General features: G+C 46.8%; 1 protein-coding gene across 3 annotated transcripts in view; it reads left to right on the top strand.

Moving 5' to 3' along the window:
- The first annotated feature begins 2,848 nt into the window (after positions 1 to 2,848).
- Positions 2,849 to 6,216, top strand: part of SPOPL (speckle type BTB/POZ protein like) — a 63,341-nt gene continuing 59,973 nt past the window's right edge. For all 3 annotated transcript variants that reach the window (XR_003529811.1, XM_027656227.1, XM_027656225.1), the window contains exon 1: positions 2,849 to 2,952. The gene's annotated coding sequence lies outside the window, so the exon portion shown is untranslated. The remainder of the gene's footprint in view (positions 2,953 to 6,216) is intronic.

Below are 6,216 nucleotides of genomic sequence, written 5' to 3'. Positions count from 1 at the left end.
ACTCCAGATCTGGAAAGTGGTAGTTGCTTTGCTTGACAACCATTTACACACCGTTCTGTGGCATGTGCCCACCCACACCAGAATATTGTATAGGTGAGGGTGAGCAAAAGGACTTTTCAGCCCAAGGGGTGTGTGAGCTGTAATCTCACCTTTTGTCTGCTGACAAATATGGAGTTTTCCACAAGTTCTGTTAATGATTCATCTTTGCAGACATTCTCTAAAGCAGGATTTAAGGGAAATTATGGTTATTACATACAAAGATTCACTTGGTTTACTGTTCTTCCTATGTGCTAAATTAGTCTAGTTAAATCCTAAGATTTCCATGGCAGACTTCTCAGCTACTAGGAATCCACTCCTGATTTCCAGTAGCAGTGACTGAATTCTGCCCTGTGAAAGAGTGGACATCTTTCACTTCCCAGTTGCAACAGTGTCTCCAAGCACTCATAAGACCAAAAATTCCTATAGGCTGTGTTCTACCTGTGTCTGATACAAACAACAAATGTATATTGTGTTTTCCTCTAAGTAATGGGCCCTATGAAAGGTAACAGCCTGGTCCTCCTGGCACTCATCTGGCTTTCTAAATGGAGTAAGTTCTGGCCGTGGCAGTAAAACTATTTCCTGGTAAGAAAAAGGCTCCAAGAGAACAAAAAATGCTGAGACATCTGAAAATACAGTGCAATGCTAGACAGCTTCCTGAAATAGTTCTGAGAACTAGTACTACCAAAAGCAGTATGGCCCTGTCAGTGCAGTTTTTCTCTGCAGGATGAATTATCCAGGGCTCTGTGCCTCACTAATGCAGTTGTATCGATCTTGAGACCTTGCTAGCCTGGGTATCCTTACACAGCACAATGCTGTGTGTATGTATTCTTAGTGCTCGTTCTCAAGAGAAGCAATTAAGGTGTCACTGAGTCTTAATTGTCTCCATAGAGGATGTTTTCTTTAAAGCCCCATTTGTTTGAAAAACAAAGTAAAACATACTGCTTGAGCTTTATTTCCAACCCCCCACAGGGAAGTTTGCAGTACTGTACATGCAATTTACAAATTATCACACCATTTATTTTTAGAAGCAATTAGGAAGATATGTCAATGATGTAGAGAAATTCACCTGTGTCTAAAGGAAACCAATCTGACTGACAGCTCTCAGAACTGCTGGGTAGTGAACACGTGTGGTAAGACAGCAGAAGAACCCTGGTCAGGGGCTGTGGGGTGAAGGGCTCGAAGCCCACGGCTGTGCCAGCCAGGAGCAGATCTGTGCACCAGGTGAGAGGCTGAGAACCCAACATCAGCCCTGCAAGTCACGGAGCAGCCACCAAAGGCTGGTTCTTGTTAAGCCAAATACCAGGGAGCAGATGGAGCTCACAAGTGTCAATTTTAGGATGACATCATCTGAAAAACAAAATTATAATTAACTGACTAAAAAGTCCTCAGAAGCCCCAAATCTGCCCCACATCGTGAACCTTTCTGGCAGCTGGGGTAATGACCAGGCAGCTGCTTCAGGGGAGCCCCCCTGACCACTCTGAGGGGAGGTACAGAAGAGGACAATGAGGATGATTAGAGGACTGGAGCATCTCTCTTACAAGGAAAGGCTGAGGGAGCTGGGTCTGTTCAGCCTCAAGAAGAGATGACTGAAGGGGACCTCATTAACATGTATAAATATTTAAAGGGGGGGTGCCAAGAAGATGGAGCCAGGCTCTTCTTGGTGATGCCAAGCAATAAAGTCATAGAATGGCTTGGGTTGGAAGGGGACCTTGAAGATAATCTCATTCCAACCCCCCTGCCATGGGCAGGGACACCTTCCACCAGACCACCAGGCCCAATCCAACCTGGCCTTGAACACTTCCAGGGATGGGGCAGCCACATCTTCTTTGGGTAACCTCTGCCAGAGCCTCACCACCCTCACAGTAAAGAATTTTTTCCTAATATTTGATCTAAACCTACTCTCTTTCAGTTTAAATCATTCCCCCTTGTCCTCTCACACCATGCTCTTATAAATAGCCTTGCCCCATCTTTCCTGTAAGTTCCCTTCAGGTGCTGGAAGGCCACAATTAGGTCACTCCAAAGTCTTCTCTTTTCCAGGCTGAACAATCCTTTTCTCTCAGCCTTTCCTCAAGGGGTACTGGACGGGTTCCCTTCAGGTACTGGAAGGCTATAATAAGTTCACCCCAAAGCTTTCTCTTTTCCAGGCTATCCCTTTCTCTCAGTCTTTCCTCTAAGTTCCCTTTAGGTACTGGAACACCGCAATTAGGTCACCCCCAAAGCCTTCTCTTTTCTGGGCTGAAAAATCCCTTTCTCTCAGCCTTTCCTGAAGTTCCCTTCAGGTACTGAAAGGCCACAGCTAGGTCACCTACTCCAAAGCCTTCTCTCTTCTGGGCTGAACAATCCCTTTCCCTCAGCACCTCAGAGAGGTGCTCCATCCCTCTGGATGGACAAGAGGCGGAAACTGACGCACGGGAATTCCACCTGAACATGGGGTGGAGTGAACGTGCGAGTGACCGTGCACAGGAACAGACTGCCCAGGGAGGGTGCGGAATCTCCCTCACTGGAGATATTCCAGAACCGTCTGGACTCAATCCTGTGCCATGCTCTTGAGCGAAGGGTCAGTCGCACCGGCCGCGGTCCCATGCCGGGAGCGCCCACCCAACACCCCGCCCTGCCCCGCCCGGCTCATCCCGCCCCGCCCCGCGCGCGTTCCCGGATGGAAGCGGCGCCGCGTGACCGCTCCCTCCCGGAAGTGCGGCGGGAGCGGGGCCGTGCGGGAGCCGGGAGGTGCCGAGCGCGGGGCAGGGACGGGACGGGGCCAGCGGGAGCGGCGGGGAGCGGGCAGGGCAGCGATGCGGCTCCGCCGCCGCTCGGGCTCGCCGCCTTCGCCCCCCGCGGGGCGCCGGTGACCGTCACACCCTGCGCGCCCCGGCGGAATGAGCCCCGCCGCGACCCCGCCAGCGCCGCGATCCGGTACGTGCCGGGGGACCCGCGCGGGTCTGTGTGCGTGCGGGGCTGGGAATGGGGATGGAAAAGCCTTTGTGGTGCGCCCGGGTGCCCCTGCCCCGGGCAGCGGCCTGTCGGTGCTGCGGGGAGGGCAGGGCGGGAGCGGCCCTGCCCGGCGCTGGGGCGGGCGGTGCTCGCAGGGATGGGATCCACTGGTCCAGCGATCCACTGGTCCAGCGATCCAGGATCCCTGCCTTGGGTTCCCGCAGGCCCTGGGATGAGCGCTTCCAGCCGCGGAGAGCCCAGCCAGGCAGCGCGTTGTGTTCCGCCTGTGCCCTCGTTATCCCCAAGCGCAGTTTGTTTTGGGAAGTTCGCGTCTCGTAAGGAAGTAAAAGAAGGAAGGGAAGTGGAGGGGGTTTTTCTCCCTTCGGGGCTGCGGAGAACTTTGAGGGAGGTTGTAGGGGCGAGTGAATAATGTGTAAAACAGCTCCTGGTTGATTCATCGGGGCTGCGCGCTCCATCTTAGACGTGGTCAGGAAGTGGAGTTGACTAAGGCTGGGTTTTACCTGATGATGTCGCCTGCTGAAATTCCCGGGAGTCCGGGGGAATTTGCATCACTTTGAGCCTCTTTGAGAGCACAAGTAGGTGAGAAAGAACGTAAAGAATGGAAAACAGCAAAACAAAGGAGGCAACACAAGCCATATCGCTGAGTTCCTGGTTTTGGTTTTTTTTGTTGTTTTTTTTTTTTTTTAACTGCAGGATATAAAACCAGTCTGTTTTAAAACCTAGCTTTGCTTTTTGGATATGTTCTTAACTTGTTTTCTAAAATGGTGTTAAGAGTTATAAAAATAGTGTTTAAACAAAAAGGATTGTTTCGAGCCTCCTGCCAAGACGAACAATCTGTGACAGTCAAGCTGGGTCATTCCTTATTCTTATCAGTTCTGCAGAATGCATTATTTTGATAGATATCCCATATGGTTACAGGAATTTTTACCACAGTGGTTCTGAGCTGAGCCATTTGTATGACTGCCAAGGCATTTTGTTTTAACTGTTGAAAAAAGGCTTTGTTCCTTTTTCTGTTTTTACTAAAACCTTTATTTCTGGAAATAAATATCCCTCTTTAGAGGGACAGGTAGTACTCACTGTTACTTCTGAAAGTTTTACCTGGCTTCTCTCTCTCTGGGCCTTCTGGGATGTGAGGACAAATGTAAATGTTTGTGAAGGATTTCCAGTGTGTGTGTCTACTGCATGGTGTCTTCCCCCCACTCTGTAAGTGGATATTTACTCAGGAAAGGCAAAATGATTTTTAAACAATGTGTCTTTTGTATATAAAGCTGCTAACTTTATATAGGCTTTGGTACATCAGCAGAAACTGCTTTTAACTCTCTTCTGGAAACCTGAGATTTTATATATCCAGAAATATCCTTGGTGTTATATTGCCTTGAAACAGCTTTCTGCCAAACTTTTAACTTTAGTACTTTGCAGTCTGCTTTTAAACTGTCAGTGAAAATAAAGAATTACATTCTGTGCTTGCATAGGCAATGCGAGCTACTTGTTGCTATTAAAAACTTGTATATACTATAGACAAGTATAAAATGAATTTGAAAAGCCACCAGGTTTTTTTCTGGCCCTAATCACTGATTTCAACTGTCAGTGCATGCTCTTTACAGTTTTCAGATGTTCAGTTGAAATCACATATTCTAAAACTACTTTTTTCCTCTTTTTTTCTGTGTTATGTTTCTCTCTTTGTGCCTTTGAAAGCACCTGAATGTAAATATACAGGAGAGAAAATGAAACCAGTTGTCATTATCAACACAAGTTAGAGTGGAGAAGAAATAGCCGAGGACACCCAATAGGTAGCATTGATCGACCCACACATCGATCTCACTAACTTCTCTCTTCATTCTTCCCAGGTTTTCTATCTGCATTTGTCGTTTTTCCAGCCTTTCATATACAATCCCTTCACATCTCTACCTTATCTGTTCACGTTTTTCCCTTTACATCTCATGCCCTTGTAGAAGTGATTCTAATCATAGTTAGAAATGTGTCCTGTTGAATTCGTTTCCAGGCTCTGGTACATGCTCAGGCATAGGCTTCTGTGCGTCTTGCATTGCAAAACTACCCCATCCTGTTTTGTTCTTTTTCCGTGTGTTTTCCCGTTGATGACAAGTGGATATTTTTGGTGTTCTTTTTCTCACAGTTTTTGTGACAGGTTCATATGTTCCTTATGGGCATTTCTGTCTCGTTGTAAAAAGCAGTTGACAGCGTGCTGCCCTTTCTGCTTCCTGTGTACTTAGCAAAACATGGTTAAGACTAAGGAAGTGTAAATGAGGTTGTTACACTCCCTAGAAACAGTAACCAGATACTCGTTGTAGTAAAATCCTGAGGTCTTCAAAACACTATGCCCTGGATCAAAGCATGGACTGTGCATTTTGTTGTGTATATCCTGGGCCTTGCATTTTTAGGATAGAATAGGAGGCACTTGCCTCAGTGCTTGTCTAATACCTGAGCCATCACATCAGAGACTGTGCTCTCCAAGAGGCTCTTGTGCCTTTGGCTCTTGGCGCTGGCACAGGTTGCCCAGAGAAGCTGCGGATGCCCCATCCCTGGAATTCTTCAAGGCCGTGTTGGATGGGGCTTGGAGCAGCCTGGTTTAGTGGAAGGTGTCCCTGCCATGGCAGGGGGGTTGGAACGAGATGGTTTTTAAAGTACCTTCCAACCCAACCCATTCTATGTTTCCATAATTCCCTTTCCCCTCTGCAAAATATGTGCACATTCGCAAGAGACTTCTTCCTTCCTTTGAATACTTGAGAAACTATCCAGTTTATGTCCTTAGCAAGCTTTGTTTCTGTTTCTTCTTGTCCCACTGATACCAAAAGTCTTCCTATTGGAAGTAGGAAATCTCTGCTTCTGTTTGTGCTCAGTACTTAGAGGAGAATTGTTGCAACTGTGTGAGAAATGGAGGTGTTTTAATAGTGGTAATTTAGATGTTGTAGTAGTTTTTAACTGAGAGAAAATGGACACTTGCCTTAGTTCAGTGGGTTTTTTTAGGTAGTGTGTATAAGTATGTTACAGAGTGTGTATTTCGCATAAATTTTTTTTCTCCTTTCTGTAATGTTTTAGCTATTCAACTTGTGTGGTGGAATTTTGGCAGGAGTATATGTTGAATATTGGAAAGAGCTTAACCTGAAAAACCTCAACTCTCTTGTTCCATTTTACCCAAGTTTAATAGCTTTCCAATGTGTTTTTTTGTAACCTGGTTTAAAATTATTCTTTGTCAGCTATAAAGGT

This window comes from Corapipo altera, unplaced genomic scaffold (assembly GCF_003945725.1).
Source record: "Corapipo altera isolate COAL_440 unplaced genomic scaffold, ASM394572v1 68, whole genome shotgun sequence".
NCBI lineage: Eukaryota > Metazoa > Chordata > Aves > Passeriformes > Pipridae > Corapipo > Corapipo altera.
The sequence above is the reverse complement of the archived record's forward strand: the minus strand, read 5'-3'. Positions and strand labels throughout refer to the sequence as shown.